This window comes from Bubalus kerabau, chromosome 1, assembly GCF_029407905.1.
Source record: "Bubalus kerabau isolate K-KA32 ecotype Philippines breed swamp buffalo chromosome 1, PCC_UOA_SB_1v2, whole genome shotgun sequence".
Lineage (NCBI taxonomy): Eukaryota > Metazoa > Chordata > Mammalia > Artiodactyla > Bovidae > Bubalus > Bubalus kerabau.
Genome location: NC_073624.1, coordinates 218,345,797 through 218,359,445, shown reverse-complemented (window position 1 = coordinate 218,359,445; position 13,649 = coordinate 218,345,797). Strand labels below are relative to the sequence as shown.

The 13,649-nt window shown below is 39.9% G+C and overlaps 1 protein-coding gene across 2 annotated transcripts in view; it reads left to right on the top strand.

Annotated features, from left to right (window-relative positions):
* Positions 1 to 1,301: 1,301 nt before the first annotated feature.
* The window catches only part of FAM13B (family with sequence similarity 13 member B), a 95,395-nt gene continuing 83,047 nt past the window's right edge, over positions 1,302 to 13,649 (top strand). The window contains exons 1-3 of one of the 2 annotated variants that reach the window (XM_055554638.1): positions 1,302 to 1,379; positions 2,101 to 2,250; positions 3,596 to 3,656. The gene's annotated coding sequence lies outside the window, so the exon portion shown is untranslated. Of the gene's footprint in view, positions 1,380 to 2,100; positions 2,251 to 3,595; positions 3,669 to 13,649 lie in introns of both variants that reach the window. The other variant, XM_055554649.1, reaches the window with a different exon arrangement.

Genomic DNA, 13,649 nt, shown 5'->3' with positions numbered 1-13,649 from the left:
AACTAGTCACTGGTTCAGACTACTTCACTAAAAAATAGCTGTTTTAAAGCCCCCAGGAAAACACCTACAAACCACAACAAATCTGCCCCTTACAGTCCATCAGTTTTAAGTCTAAATCAATTTAAAATAAAAGATTTAATTATGTTCCCAAACAGTCTGCCTAAGAGCTTCCCCGGTGGCTCAGCCTGCAATGCAGGCAACATCCACAGTTTGATCCCTGGGTGGGGAAGATGCCCCGGAGGAGGAAATGGCAACCCACTCCAGTTTTCTCACCTAGGAAATCCCATGGGCAGAGAAGCCTGGTGGGCTACACTCCGTAGGGGTCGCAGAGTCGGACATGACTGAGCACACACACGCAGCAATAATATGGGAACAGAACTCCCTTCTCAAATAGTCAACTCTCAATATTTGAAATTAGACTTGTTTTCATGGCATTCTTTGTAGATCAGTTCTTAGGTGACAGCTAACTTTTATGTGATAGAAACAAATCTTAGATGTGTCTTCCTTTCCCTTTAACCACTAAATGCAAACAGTTTCTGAAGCACACATAAAACAAACTTTTGTTCTTGGTTCTGTTGAATATGGGATTTTGATAGTGGGAAGACAGGTCTACTGAGAGGTTTATTTATTACTGGATTTAAATCACAAACTAGAACTTTCTCTACTATTATTTATTTGCTTTAACAAAAAAACCAGGATAACTTTTGGCAGTTTTCATTAAAAATGAAAATTGTAGCTATGAGGATAACTTTAAAAATAAGTTGCAAAACAAGTCAGTGTCTTGTCAGTCTGCTCCAAGGTGTTTCAATTTTTCTTTTTCTTTGTCCCTCTGACAGCTCCCTTTCAGGTTCAGAACACGACTGATAATTCACTCTCTTTGCCGCCTCCTCTCCCACGCTCTCTTACCAATCTGTTGCAGGTGGCCCCCTCCCTTTTTTGTGTGTCCAAAAGGCACTGAATAATAATTTTGGGGGAGAAAAGAACTAAACCTTCTCATAACCATTGAATGCTTATGAAACATGTATGCTTATGAAACATGTTAGGCAAAGGTTTGTTCCCCATCTACCCCTTTTCTTAATTTAAAAATAAGAAGCAATAGGGAAGGAAAAGGGTCCCCAGTGGGGTATGAGTTTCCGACAAGGGTTAATTTACTCCCGTGAAAGCTTTGCCAATAGTAATTTCAGCCAATGGGAGCTCACCCTGATGAGGTAATGCTTTCAACCCACACTTGATTGGTTGCTCTCTTTCTTACTTGGTGTACTCCCAGAGGCTGAAAAGTGAAGCTGGTTTGTTTTAGGAATAATGTGAGCTTTTTCCTCTGGCCATTCACTCAGCTCCACTAAATCTTTCTGGCTGGTGCAGGGAGCTGCTGAAAACAGGTGGTGCTTACAGAAATGCTTAGAGCCACTGGGGAAAAATCTCAGGTTCCCCTTCTCAAGCAATTAGATATCCTGCAACTTGAGCTAGCTTTTTTACCTGGGGCTATAGGCGTGTCTTCTAGTCTGGCTCTTTATCCCCATCTTGTCAGTGACTAGAGTTCTCAACAATGAGAATGTGAGTGAGATGAGGCTGATGCTAGACTGTGAGGAGCTGAGAGAAAAGTCAGCCCATCCTGGGACAAATATATCCTATAATGCTTGTCACACACCAACTGGTGAGCCCAGCCGTGCTTCACTTCTTAATGCTCTTTGGCTTGGGAGCAGTAGTGCTGTCTGTGAGTCAGGCTGATTGCCTCTTTAGCTCCCCCACAATGCTGAAGGGGTGAGATTAGGGGAACTGGGGCTTCTTGCCAGCCATCTCACCTCTGTCTGTTGCTTTTTACTATGTTTAGCTCCAGAAACAGACCACTCTTGGGTTTCCCAGATGGTTCAGATGGTAAAGCATCTACCTACAATGCAGGAGACCTGGGTTCGATCCCTGGGTGGGGAAGATCTCCTAGAGAAGTGAATGGCAGCTCACTCCAGTATCCTAGTATCCTGGAGTATTCCATGGACAGTGAGGCCTGGCGGGCCACAGTCCTTGGGGTCATAAAGAGTCGGATATGACTGAGCGACTAAGGTGTGCATATCAAGTATGGCTAAGCTTTCTGAAATTTTTCAGGGCTAACTGGTTAAGAGGAGGACATTTGTACACATGAATAGGACCCTAAAACCACATGGGGAGAAATTAGTGGGGAGAAACTTTTAAAAGAAAATTGAATCAGAACACATTCTGTGGACTTTCAGAACTGAGGATGACAGCATTCCAAAGGTAAATGTATTACTTGGGGAGCTCTGTGGAGAGGGTAATCAATCTGATTTGAAACATAATTTTGATGTAAGCATCAGTCCTCTGCTCTTTGTGTTTGAGCTTCATGGAATAAGATTCTAGAGTCAGAGGGAATGAAATTTTACTCCATTTTGTTATCTAATCCTGGGAAAGTAGTTCTTTTTCTGTGACCCATTTTAACAGTCTTCAAAAAGGAGTATCAACCTGAATTCAAGGGAAGATTTTTTGAGTGAAAGGTTCACCCTAAGTGTTTAAAAGGGTGGAGACGGCACTTAAGATTCTGATAATATTCTCTGAAACACCCTGAAACTAACTCCACCTATGTTCTTATCCACAGGATAAAGGTCTTTTCCTTATCTTGCTCACCCCTCCCACCCCCAGCCATTATCCATCTTGTTAGAGACTGGACCCTCTAGATTAGATTTATCCCAGAAAACAAAGACCAGGAAGAAAAGGAAGTATAAAAAGTAGGAGACTTCCAGGTTCAATTTGCAATTATGGTATGTTTACAGAATAAAGCAGCTAACACATATGAAGATTAACATGGTAATGGGAAGGATTACTGCTCTCAGAAGAATAGGAGCTATGTTCTATTCATTGCTAGATATTCAGTGCCCAGCCCAATGTCTGACATGTAGGTTTTTTTTCTTTTTAATTTTTTTAATATTGCAAACTTTTAGTTACACAAAGTGAGACAGAATGTTTACTGCATTTCCCTGTGGTCAGTTTCAAACTGTTACCAAGTCATTAGATAAACATTTAATTAATGTTTTTTGAAGGAAGGGATTGTTGAAATTTCTTAGATTTAATTTACCCCATCCGTCTTTGCTTTAGAAGATTATGTTCAGTATCAGAATGAACAGTAATATCAGAAAATCATATTTCCTATAGTAGTTCTCATTATGTTAATCACATCTAAGAAAAAAAAGGGCAAAAGTCTTAGGGATACTTTTCCTTCTAGGTTATTTGATTAAAGAATTAAAAAATAAACATCTTGATTTTATAAAGCACAGAGCCTCAAGCTACCTGCTACTCATGCTTATAATTAATAGTTCATTCATCCAGCTTCAGAGTTTTAAAAATGTTTTGGCATGGGAGGTGACTGAAAATTATACCAGGGCTGACTTGTAGGGCAATCAGCTCTCTGCTTTGACTGTGATATGGATGGAATGAGGCCAAGGTCTCCACGTTTCTTAGTGTTTCTATTTTATTTATCTTCAACCCTTGTCCTGTGGGTTCTTTATCCTTAAGGACACAGATAACAGGTTGCTGAGTCTAACATGTTTGCTTGAACAGCCTTTCGGCAGTCTTCAACTTAATTTTTCAGGAAGACCAGAAAAAAGCCCACCAGTGATCTGAATTGAGGTGATCATCCAAGATACGAGACTGTGAGTATTTGGGTAAGTTGCTTCCCTTAGGGGTTTCTATGTTTCAGTAAAATGAGGCTTTTTGGTGTAGTGATATAGTGCAGAATGTTCAGCCTTTAGAGTAAAAGAGACCAGTGTTTGAATTTCCTCTTCATGTTTTTCATACTCTTCATCTGTAAAGTGGATTATTTCAAGAAAAAAATTTATTTGAAAGCACCTAGTACAGTGGCTGGTACATAGCCAAGTACTCAATGTATATACTCTTATGATCAAAATGAAGAAGTTGCAAGCAGAAAAATAGGAAATGGAAATGGATAGGTAATTCACTCAATAAGAAATACAACTGGGCAGGAAGCATATAGTACTTCAACCTCACTAGTACTGTTTTTGCTCATCAAATTGAACAGAATAAGAACATATACAATGTCCATTGTTGGTGAAATTTTAAGCAAATAAGCATTTTCCTATATGTTCATAAAACCTCTTCTGAGGTACTTTTGGTAATATCTATCAAAACCTAAATTACTCTTCATCTCAGCAAGTTTGTTTCTTGGTATCTGTTATATACAAATATACATGTGAGTATACAAATCTTTATTGCACTATTGTTTTTAATAGAGAAAACTGGAACAGCTTAAATTTACTAATATGGACAGATTTCTATGGAATATTATGTGCAAATATTTATATATAAAATGTATTATAGAACATTATAGTATGATCTTATTTATGTAAAGAAAAGAATGTGTGTATTTAATAAATGTGTAAAAAGAGGTCTGGGAGGATATACTTTATAAGGTTTACCTTCAGGGAAGGAAGTAAGATTAGGGAACAAAGAAAAAATTTTACTTTCTATTCTTCTAAATGTTTTGAATTTTCCCAATGACTATATATTATTATTATTATTATTATTTTTTTTTTTTTTTGCCGCCGCCTCCCGGAGAAACCTCTATATATTATTTTTTATTTGAAAAAATAATCTTAAAAAAGGGCAATGGTATGAATTAGACCGTCCCTCAGCCCCATGGTGAGTACTTGTTTGGATCCAACTTTAGAGATGGGTAGAGTCAAGCACTTCTTAGATCTGGAAGGGTGGGCAGAACTATTTAAGAAGCAAAACTTTCTCTTTATGGTTTGGGGTTTGGATGGTTGAACCACTGAACCCAAGTGACCCTTTCTGAAGACAGTAGGACTGCATGGGAGTGAGGAGACATGTTTCAGGAAACTTGTATCCTACTCAAGGTGCTCTATTAAAAAAAAGAAGAGATAAAAAGAAACAAAGAAAGGTCTTGGGCTTCTTTGGAAGAGCTCAGCCCCTCAGAGTCCAAGACTTCTGGGCTGGCACAGAACCTTCCAAGTTCATCTGTCTTTCTGCTTCTTCACAGGTCAGCATGTCAGGCATACCAGTTCCCTAATGATGAAATTTCTCTTCAGGTCTTAGGGAGCTTTCTTGGATTACTGGAGCCCACCAACTTCACTGTGGTTGCACGTTTAGTTCCTACCACTGTGTACAATACCTGGGTGAGAAAACGGATGAAACGTCTTATTTAAAATAGGGATAGGAGGGGTTTCCCTGGTGGCTCAATGGTAAAGAATCCATCTGACAATGTAGGAGACATGGGTTAGATCCCTGATCCAGGAAGAACCCGCGTGGAGCAACTAAGTCCATGCACCACAACCACTGAGCCAACTCACTAGAACAGACCCTGATGCTGGGAAAGATTGAGGGCAGGAGGAGAAGGGGGCAACAGAGGATGAGGTGGTTGCATGGCATCACTGACTCAATGAACATGAGTTTGAGCCAATTTCAGGAGACAGTGAAGGACAGGGAAGCCTGGTGTGCTGCGGTTCATGGGGTTGCAAAGAGTTGGACACAACTGAGTGAACAACAACAAACCTTCACCCCGCTTGAGAAGTAGAATATTATAAAAGTTGGGAAGGTCCATGGTGGGGCTGCCAGCACTGTGGTACAAACTGAGCACTGCACAAAGGTCTTTGCCAAGGTGGGGTAGATTCCTCCTGGAGGATAGGACCTTTGCCTTGGGTATAAAGGCTCTGCTGCTGCTAGGCTGTGGGCCCACAGAGAATGATCCTTTTTCTAGTTCCCAAAGAGACCACTTGCAGGCTTCTGCAGCCCTGTTCTGGGGAATGTTCCGCCTGTGTGCTCCATATCCTCTACTAGAAGCAACAGTTATACTGAATTTTGGAGTAGTTATTCTCTTATTTTTCTTTAGCATTTTATCATATGTGTATGTGGGAGTTCCCAGGTGGTGCTAGTGGTAAAGAACCCGCCTGCCAATGGAGCAGACATAAGAGACGAGGGTTCGATCCCTGGGTTGGGAAGATCCCCTGGAGGAGGGCATGGCAACCCACTCTAGGATTCTTGCCTGGAGAATTCCATGGACAGAGGAGCCTGGTGGGCTATGGTCAATAGGGTCTCAAAGAGTGGGACATGACTGAAGTGGAAGCGTGCAGTCTCACCTACTGGACAGCCAGGGAAGTCCTAAAGTATATGTATTTTTAAAAAGGCATTAACTAGTAGCATAAGGGGAGCTGAGAACCCTCTGTTCAGTCTTTGTAATTTTTTGTGTAAATCTAAAATTAAAAATACTATCTTACAGTTCTGTGGCAACCAGTATCTTACAGTTCTGTGGTTCCTGGTGGCTCAGAGGTTAAAGCGTCTGCCTGCAATGCGGGAGACCTGGGTTCGATCCCTGGGTCGGGAAGATCCCCTGGAGAAGGAAATGGCAACCCACTCCAGTATTTTTGCCTGGAGAATCCCATGGACGGAGGAGCCTGGTGGGCTACAGTCCACAGGGTCGCAAAGAGTCAGACACAACTGAGCGACTTCACACACACACATCTTACAGTTCTGTGGGTCCAAAAGTGTAACTTGGGTCATGCTGGGCTAAAATCATGACTCTAGGGGAAAATCTAAGAGTCTCTAGAGGAGAGTTAGACTTTGGTGGCTCAGTGGTATAGAATCTGCCTACCAAGCAGGAGATGCAGTTTCGATCCCTGGGTTGGGAAGATCCCTCTGAGGAGGGCATGGCAACCCAATCCAATATTCTTGCCTGGAGAATCCCATGGACAGAGGAACCTGGTGGACTACAGTCCATGGGGTCACAAAAAGTTGAATGCAATTGAACAACTAAACAAGCAGAAGCAGAGGAGAATTATTTTCCTTGCCTTGCTTTGCTCCTAGAAGCTGCCCAAATTCCTTGGCTCAAGGTCCCCTTCTTCCTCAAAGCCAGCTGCTAATGTTGAGTTGAGTCAGTCCCACATCTAATCACTCCAACCTCTCTCTTGTGCCTTCCTCTTCCATTTAAATGTAAAGACCCAGATAATCCAGGATAATCTCCACATTTCTGAGTCTGTTGATTAGATACCTTTTCTCTCCTTTGCCATGTAACCTAATATATACACAGGTTCCAGGGAGTAAAGTGTGAATACCTTTGAGATGTTGTTATTCTGCCTCCTACAACCATCTTTGTGTGCTCCTTTGTCACATGCTTGTTCTGCCCACCATCTAAAAGACTATTATTTTTTTGTTTCTTTTTTACAAACAGCTCGTTCCATATTTGTCTGAGTTGTTTTCTGAACAAGTGAAGAGAATAAATACTCTTATTGTGATATATTGACAGTGTTTGGACACAAAATGTCATTAAATATACTCTCTGGATGTTAAACTCTGGGCATTTATCAATATCTTCAAGTCTGAACTTGAAAAGCAAGTAAGGTAATTCAGATACTACCAGTTAAGCTCCCTGTTGTTTCCAACTTTTTAAGTTGCAAAATGAATACATGTAAATAAATTTTAAAAAGAGTGGAAACCATAAATGTACAGTGTGAAAAGAATTCTAAAGCAAACACGTGTAGTCAGCACCCAGTTCAAGAAATGACATAGACAGCACCTCTTCCCCAAAGTTCCCCTTGTGATTCTTGTTTATCCCTTACCACCTCCTCTCTTCTTAGAGATAAACCACTACCCACTTTTATGGTAATAAGTTGCTTGCCTTTTTTTTGTAGTTTGACCACCAAAGTATGTACCTCTAAACAATATACAGTAGTTGAGTTTTGTCTCATTTTAAACTGTATAAAAGAGTCATACTCTGTGTTTCTTTTGTGGTTTATTTACCTTATATATTATAAAATTCAGCCATGTTGTTATCTGTAGGTTTAAGTCTGATTCATTCATTTTCCATTGCTGTATGTATTTCATTGCATGGTCCATTCTTCTGTGGCTGATATTTTGTGTTGTTTCTATTTTGGGGCTATCACAATCACTATAGCTGTGAACATTTTTTGCATATATATTCTGATACCTATATGCACATAGTTATCCAGGGTGTGCATTTGGGAGTAGAAATGCTGAGTCAGAGTTTTTTGGTCTTCAACTTTAGTGGATAATGTTAAATTTTTTTCCTGCTATCAGTGAATGACAGATTCTGTTGCTCCATGTCCTTGCCAACACTTGGTATTATCAAACTTACTAATTTTAGCCATTCTGGTGGCTGTATTGTTGTGGCTGTATAGTTGTATTTCATTTCAATTTGCTTTCCCCTCGTTATTAATATCATTAACTATTACTCATATTTATTGGCCATTTAGATTTTCTTATATGTTCAGAACCTATAAAAAATATTTCTTCTGGTATAATTTTATATTGGATTGTCTGTATTTAAAATTTATTTGATTTCTAGGAGTTCTTTATATAACATGGATAATGCTCCCTTTTGGGTTGAATGCTTTGTAATTAACTTTTCCAGTTCTTTGGCTTGTGTTTTCACTCTTTTTATGGGGTCAAATATAATGTAGTTGAATCTATTATTCCTTTCTCTATGGTGAGAGAATTTGTCTTTAAACAATTGTGAAGACATTCTTGTATAATTATCTTTTTTGAATATTGTTTTAAAATGTTTTTATTGTGAAATATTCATATAAAAATGCCCCAAAGATATATACAGCTTAATAATAATTTATTACAAACACCCATGTAACTACCACTCAAATCAAGAAATAAAACATTGTTTACAACCCAGACAACTCATTCTTGTTCCTCCCTTCCAAAGGAGCCATTATCATGACTTCTATGTTAATCACTTTTTGGCCTTTTTTTTTGCTATGCTTGGTCTTCAGTGCTGTGCGTTTGTGGCGAGTGGGGGATATTCTCTAGCTGTGGTATGTGGGCTTCTCATTGTGGTGGTTTCTTTTGTTGTGGAGCCTGGGCACTAGGGTGCCTGGGCTTCATTGTTTGCATTCTTGGGCTCAGTAGTTGTGGTACATGGGCTTAGTTGCCCTGCAGCATGTGGAATCTTCATGGACCACGGATTGAACCTGTGTCCCCTGCATTGGCAGGCAGATTCTTAACTAGTGGACCACCAGGGAAGTCCTAGTCTTCTTTTTTAAAAAACCTTTTTCTATCTTAGTATGTACCCTTAAAAATGATGATCCTCTAGCTTTAATTTTAAAAAATGTAGGGAGCTAATTTTTATTTAAAATATCTTTGAAGTATAAACTACATACAGAAAAGCATTAAAATCATGACAGCTGAATAAACTGTCTCTAAGCAAATATACTCATATAATCGCCTCCTAAATTAAGACATAGAGTATTTCCTTATGACTCCTCTCCCAATCATTGACTCTTTTCTTCCTCCAAAAGTTTCACTCCTTAAACAAAATTCTAAAACCACAGTTTAGTTTTCCCTGCTTTTGGAATTTATTTAAATGAAATCATATACTATATGTTTGTATCTGGCTTTTTTCATTTATTTTTCTGGAATTCGTCATCTTGTTGCTTGTAGCTATAGTTTGTTTTCGTTGTTGTATAGTATTATATGGTATAAATACACCAGAATCTATCATTCATTATTCTATCACTGACAGCTACTTGAATTTCCATTTTTCTGCCATTATGAAACATGCATATATGCACATTTTTGTATATCTTTTAATGCCTATGAGCACATATTTTATTGGGTATGAGTGACATTGATGAAGTTTAGAGTACATGTATATTAGACTAGTTCAGTTCAGTTCAGTTCAGTTCAGTCACTCAGTCGTGTCTGACTCTTTGCGACCCCATGAATCACAGCAAGCCAGGCTTCCCTGTCCATCACCAACTCCTGTAGTCCACCCAAACCCATGTCCATCGAGTCGGTCATGCCATCCAACCATCTCATTCTCTGTCGTCCCCTTCTCCTCCTGCCCCCAATCCCTCCCAGCATCAGAGTCTTTTCCAATGAGTCAGCTCTTTGCATCAGGTGGCCAAAGTATTGAAGTTTCAGCTTCAACATCAGTCCTTCCAATGAACACCCAGGACTGATCTCCTTTAGGATGGACTGGTTGGATCTCCTTGCAGTCCAAGGGACTCTCAAGAGTCTTCTCCAACACCACAGTTCAAAAGCATCAATTCTTCGGCACTCATATATATTATACATATTTCTGTGTGCATGTGTACATACTACAGGTATGTGTTGGGTTGGCTAAAAAGTTCATTTGGATTTTGTGTAAGATTTTATGGAAAAATTCAAACGTGCTTATTGACTAACCCAATATATATATTGATGTATTTTTTCCTTTTAATTAAAAATTTAATATATTTACATTAATTATAAATATATAATTTTTATATATGCAATGGCACCCCACTGCAGTACTCTTGCCTGGAAAATCCCATGGACGGAGGAACCTGGTAGGCTGCAGTCCATGGGGTCACTAAGAGTCGGACATGACTGAGCGACTTCACTTTCACTTTTCACTTTCATGCATTGGAGAAGGAAATGGCAACCCACTCCAGTGTTCTTGCCTGAAGAATCCCAGGGACGGGGGAGCCTGGTGGGCTGCCGTCTATGGGGTCACACAGAGTCGGAAACGAATGAAGCGACTTAGCAGCAGCAGCAGCAGCAGTATGGATTTCATTTAAATTTTTTGGCATTGAAATTTTTCATCTTTCAGAATTTAGAATATTTATCATCAATTCCGGAGAAGGCAATGGCAACCCTCTCCAGTACTCTTGCCTGGAAAATCCAATGGATGGAGGAGCCTGGTAGGCTACAGTCCATGGGATCGTGAAGAGTCAGACATGACTGAGCAACTTCACTTTCACTTTTCACTTTCATGCTTTGGAGAAGGAAATGGCAACCCACTCCAGTATTCTTGCCTGGAGAATCCCAGGGATGGGAGCCTGATGGGCTGCTGTCTACGGGGGTCGCATAGAGTCGGACACGACTGAAGCGACTTAGCAGCAGCAGCAGCACTATAACACTTCTCCCCTGCTTATACAATTTAGTTTCTCTCTCACTAGGAAAGGCTAAAATAAGGGTATAAGGCAAATCGTTATTCCCTTGTCTTTAATGGAAAAGAGCAGTCAGGTGTAAACTATGAAAATGTGGTTGCAGTTGGATTGCAATGTGCAAATACTTGGGCTGTCAGTTTGCCACAGAAGGTATGGTCCTCATGAAAGGAGTTTGAGGAGCCAGGCTGGTCAGATGGTATGAAGGCTCAAAAGTGTAAGTCCTCTAAGGAAGAGGTAGGGTATGCAGTATGGGAAGACCTTCCTACTTGAGTTTCTGGCTAAAGGGGCAGCAGAAGGCCCCTGGTATTGTAAAGGCCCCAGTCTTTTTTCTTTCCTTTATGTGGATGTAGGGAGAGGGAAGAGGAGAAAGGAATATTCTTTATTTTTTCCTTTTTAAACAATGAAAGTTCCAATTGTGGAAAGAAAATCTAGTTGACTATAGGAATTTAATCAAGAAACCAAAACAATGTAGTCTTATAGATGATGATCTCAGTGACTTATACAACTGTCATATACTGAACTCTGAGATATCAGGCCAAAAATGTGGACTTGGCAAAGATGAGAGTTACTGTCAATTGTTCCAGCTCCCCAAACTGGATGGTATCAGTGGCTGTGTGAGTGAATACAGAAGTTCAAATCAACATCATGCTAACTTCGGTTCTATTCTGAAAACATTCTATTTCAGATATATGTAAAAGGAAGCTTTTTCAGGGCAGAGATCATGGTTATATCCCGCAACACAGTGCCTGGTCCTTAATAGTTGCTCAGGAAATATGTGGTGAATAAATAAATGCACAAAGGTTACTCTGGGTTGCTAAGATCAGAACAGTATTTGCCATTATTTTGGATTTGGCGTGGGATTCGTACACCCTGGAACAGTTTCTTCTTTTTTCAGCTAGTAACATTTTTTTTGTTTATGAAGAGCAAGCATACTTGCACACCGGCACAGCGGTCCTGGGGAAAGGGGCCAGACAGACTTCCACTGTGTTCTTTAGACGACCAGCAATACCACTCTCTAATGGTGAGTGTTGCTTTATCAGAAGATTTAAATTTTCTTGAGGGGGAGGGGAGAGGTTTAGCCTTTTCCTTTTTTTCCCAGTAGAGATGAATACTTCAAGAACAAAAGAATGAATTGGCCAAGTTTGATTGAATTTGATGGCATTTTACTGCTCTGCGGGAGTCAGGGTAGTTACAACCTCATCTCCCTGTGCAGTAGCTGTTCCCGCACACAAAACTGCAAGTATCTTCTCATTCTTATCTACATGTATGTCTCATTCTCTTAGTGGGCACTGTAAATATGCTTTTAATTAGGGAGGAGGTGTGCTTGTATTTATTGTAATTCTCAAGGTACAAAAGATGTAAAAACAGTATCAAGAGTTTGGGAGTTTGGGGTGGTGCTTGGTTTTCATTTAAAAATAAACAGACATGGAGAAGGCAATGGCACCCCACTCCAGTACTCTTGCCTGGAAAATCCCATGGACGGAGGAGCCTTGTGGGCTGCAGTCCATGGGGTCGCTGGGAGTCGGACGCGACTGAGCGACTTCACTTTCACTTTTCACTTTCATGCATTGGAGAAGGACATGGCAACCCACTCCAGTGTTCTTGCCTGGAGAATCCCAGGGACGGGGAGCCTGGTGGCTGCTGTCTATGGGGTCGCATAGAGTCGGACACGACTGAAGCAACTTAGCAGTAGCAGCAGCAGTACAACATGATAAATATATTAAAGTAAACGCTGCTATATGTTATATATGAAAGTTAAAACAGTAAATACTAAGCTCTCATCACAAGAAAAATAACTTTTTCCTATTTAATTTTATATGTATAACACGATAAATGTTCACTAAATTCATTGTGATAATCATTTCATGAGGTATGTAGGTCAAATTATGCTGCATAGCTTAAACTCATACAGTGCTCCGTGTCAATTACATCTCAATAAAACTGGAAAAAAATAAAATAAAATAAAAATAAACAGACAAGTATTTAGTGACTTCTAAGGAAAATTTCCACAGAGGGCCTCATCCCTGGCAATAAAAACCCAGATATGGTGGCAAAACATTTCCAGACACTTCTTTAGGTCTCTGAAAACAGTATAGGAGAGAGGAGTCAAAAACCTGTAGTATACACTTTTATGTATGCCAATTTATTTCAGTATTCTTCTTCCTGTTCTACCAATGAGGCTCTAAGGTACGTTTAGGTTAAGTACCTTGACCAGAGTCACGTGACTAGTAAGGAGAGGGCTAGAATGCAAATGTAGGTTTTCTTATTACAAGTTCAATGGTGTTATTCCAAGGCCAACATTCATAAGTATTCAATGTTTGTTGTGTCCATTTCTAAATAATATCACTGGCAGGGGAGAAGATGATTGGACATGTCTCCCTGGGTCTTGCTGGCTAGTGTGGCTCAGTTTCTTAAGACCATTGTACTAAAAAAGATGATAGCAGTCTTGACTGAACAAATGTTAATTGATATGATAGTACTCAAATAGCCTTGGTCAAAGATGAGATCAGTTAGGGTGAGGAGGGCACTTGAATAATGAACGTTTCCTTATTGATAGCACAAGAGATGGACTCAACATCCTGCTACATCTAAAAGAGCCAAACGTAATCAAACTAATCCAGGTAGGGTTGGAATGGTGGGCAGGAAAGAAGACCATTTGCATTCGCTTTGAGTAATAAGGGTATCTGTTGTAAAGTGACTACAGAGAGCTACTCC